Consider the following 3,047-nt stretch of genomic DNA (forward strand, 5'->3'; position numbering starts at 1 on the left):
AAAAAAAAAAAAAAAAAAAAAAAAAAAGAAAGAAAGAAAAAGGAAAAAAGAAATCCAGACATTTGCTAGTCTTTGGATTATTGGAGAGCATTTATCTGACACTTAGTCCAATGTTTGAGATCAATATATAGATTTATAGAAAGGGGCACTTTGGGTTTGGGACACAGCTCTGCAGGAAGCTTTGGACACATTAACATGTTAGTATGGCAGGCACAAGCCTCAGGCACACCTTTAGAGGGTAGAGCTCTAAGTTGGGATGTTACAGCTGCTGCTGAGGGTAAAAATCGGGCCTTATGGCAACCACAGTGTGGTAAATCAGTCCCTTTAGGATTTTGGTTGTAATGATGACAAGGAGATGAAACCAGAAACTCTTGAATTGAACAAGTTCTGGTAGTAAATAATGCTTTCCAGCAGGTGGAATCCTTAAGAAAGAACCTTTCTGTGACTGTGAGAATGGGACTACCATGCCTGGTGAATTTTTTGTATTTTTGGTAGAGACGTGGTTTCACCATCTTGTCCAGGCTGGTCTGGAACTCCTGAGTTCAGGTGATCCACCCCCTCAGCCTCCCAGAGTGCTGGATTACAGGTGTGAGCCACCGTGCCCAGCTTCCCACTAAGTCTCTTTCATTTGGCCTGGCACAGTTTCCCATTCCTTGATCCCAGCACATTGAGTGAACGAGGTGGGTAGATTGCTTGAGCCTGAAAGTTTGGCCTATGACCACCTTGGGCAACATAGTGAGACCTAGTCTGTATTTTTTTAAAAAGAGAAATACACACACACACACACACACACACACATTTATATACATAAAACATGGTGAGCGTGGTGGCTCACACCTGTAATCCAAGAACTTTGGGAGGCCAGTGAGTGGATCACCTGATGTCAAGAGTTCAAGACCAGCCTGGCCAACATGGTGAAACCTTGTCTCTAACTAACAATACAAAAATTATCCGGACATGGTGGCGCACACCTGTAATCCTGATTATTCTGGAAGCTGAGGCAGTAGAATCCCTTGAACCCAGGAGGCAGAAGTTGCAGTGAGCCGAGATCACGTCATTGCGCTCCAGCGTGGGCAACAGAGCACAAACTCCATCTCAGGAAGAAAAAAAAAAAAAAGTGAAAGTTCCCTTTTTGTCCCTAGTTATTATGGGCTATCACTACTAGCACCAGTAGTTGCCTATGAAGCACAGCTATTCTCACAATGGGTCCAAGAGGAAAAGTAGATTTGGAGACTGTGGGGAAAAGAAAGATCAGACTGTTACTGTGTCTATATAGAAAGAAGTAGATATAAGAGACTCCATTTTGTTCTGTATTTGAGATGCTGTTAATCTGTGACCCTACCCCAACTTTGTCCTTGCAAGAGACATGCGCTGTGGTGACTCAAGGTTTAATGGATTTTGGACTGTGCAGGATGTGCCTTTGTTAAACAAGTGCCTGAAGGCAGCTTGCTGGTTAAAAGTCATCACCATTCTCTTAATCTCAAGTACCCAGGGACACATACACTGCCAAAGGTAGCAGGGACCTCTGCCTAGGAAAGCTAGGTATTGTCCAAGGTTTCTCCCCATGTGATAGTCTGAAATATGGCCTCGTGGGAAGGGAAAGACCTGATCGTCCCCAGCCTGACACCCGTGAAGGGTCTGTGCTGAGGAGGATTAGTACAAGAGGAAAGAAGGCCTTTTGGCGGTTGTTGACAGTTGAGATAAAGAAAAGCATCTGGGCCGGGCGCGGTGGCTCAAGCCTGTAATCCCAGCACTTTGGGAGGCCAAGACGGGCGGATCACGAGGTCAGGAGATCGAGACCATCCTGGTTAACACAGTGAAACCCCGTCTCTACTAAAAAATAAAAAAAAAATTAGCCGGGCGAGGTGGCGGGCGCCTGTAGTCCCAGCTACTTGGGAGGCTGAGGCTGGAGAATGGCATAAACCCGGGAGGCGGAGCTTGCAGTGAGCTGAGATCCGGCCACTGCACTCCAGCCTGGGCGACAGAGCGAGACTCCGTCTCCAAAAAAAAAAAGAAAAGCATCTGTCTCCTGCACGTCTCTGGGCAATGGAACATCTCGGTGTAAAACCCGATTGTATGCTCTGTTTACTGAGATAGGAGAAAACTGCCTTACGGCAAAAAGTGGGACTTGCTGGCACAATAAACTCACTCAAGTCACAGAGATCTTTATTCATATGTCTTACTGCTGATTTTCTCCCTACAATGATGCTATTATCCTGCCACTCCCTTATCTTTAAGACAGTAAAGATAATTATCAATAAATACTAGGGAACTCAGAGACCGGTGCCGGCACTTTGTCTCTGTGTCTCATTTCCTTTCTCAAGTCTCTCCTTCCACCTAACGAGAAATGCCCACAGGTGTGGAGGGGTAGGCCACCCCTTCATCTGGTGCCCAACGTGGGTGCTTTTCTCTAAGGTGAAGGTACACTGGAGCATGGTCATTGAGGACAAGTCGACGAGAGACTCCCGAGCACGTCTACAGTCAGCCTTGCGGTAAGCTTGTGCGCTCGGAAGAACCTAGGGTAACAATGGGGCAAACTAAAAGTAAATATGCCTCTTATCGCAGCTTTATTAAAATTCTCTTAAAAAGAGGGGGAGTTAAAGTCTCTACCAAAAATCTAATTATGCTATTTCAAACAATAGAACAGTTTTGTCCATGGTTTCCGGAACAGGGAACTTTAGATTTAAAAAACTGGGAAAAAATTGGCAAAGAATTAAAACAAGCAAGTAGGGAAGGTAAAATTATCCCACTTACAGTATGGAATGATTGGGTCATTATTAAAGTAGCTTTAGAACCGTTTCAAACAGGAGAAGATAGCGTTTCAGTTTCTGATGTCCCTAAAAGCTGTGCAGTAGATTGTGAAAAAGAGGCAGGGATAGAATCCCAGAAAGGAAAGGAAAGTTCCCATTGTAAATGTGTAGCAGAGCCAGTAATGGCTCGGTCAACGCAAAATGTTGACGATAATCAATTACAGGAGGTGATATATTCTGAAACGTTAAAATTAGAAGAAAAAGTTCCAGAATTAGCAGAGCCATCAGAGTCTAAAC

Source organism: Rhinopithecus bieti, unplaced genomic scaffold (assembly GCF_001698545.2).
Source record: "Rhinopithecus bieti isolate Rb0 unplaced genomic scaffold, ASM169854v2 scaffold_15296, whole genome shotgun sequence".
Classification (NCBI taxonomy): Eukaryota; Metazoa; Chordata; class Mammalia; order Primates; family Cercopithecidae; genus Rhinopithecus; species Rhinopithecus bieti.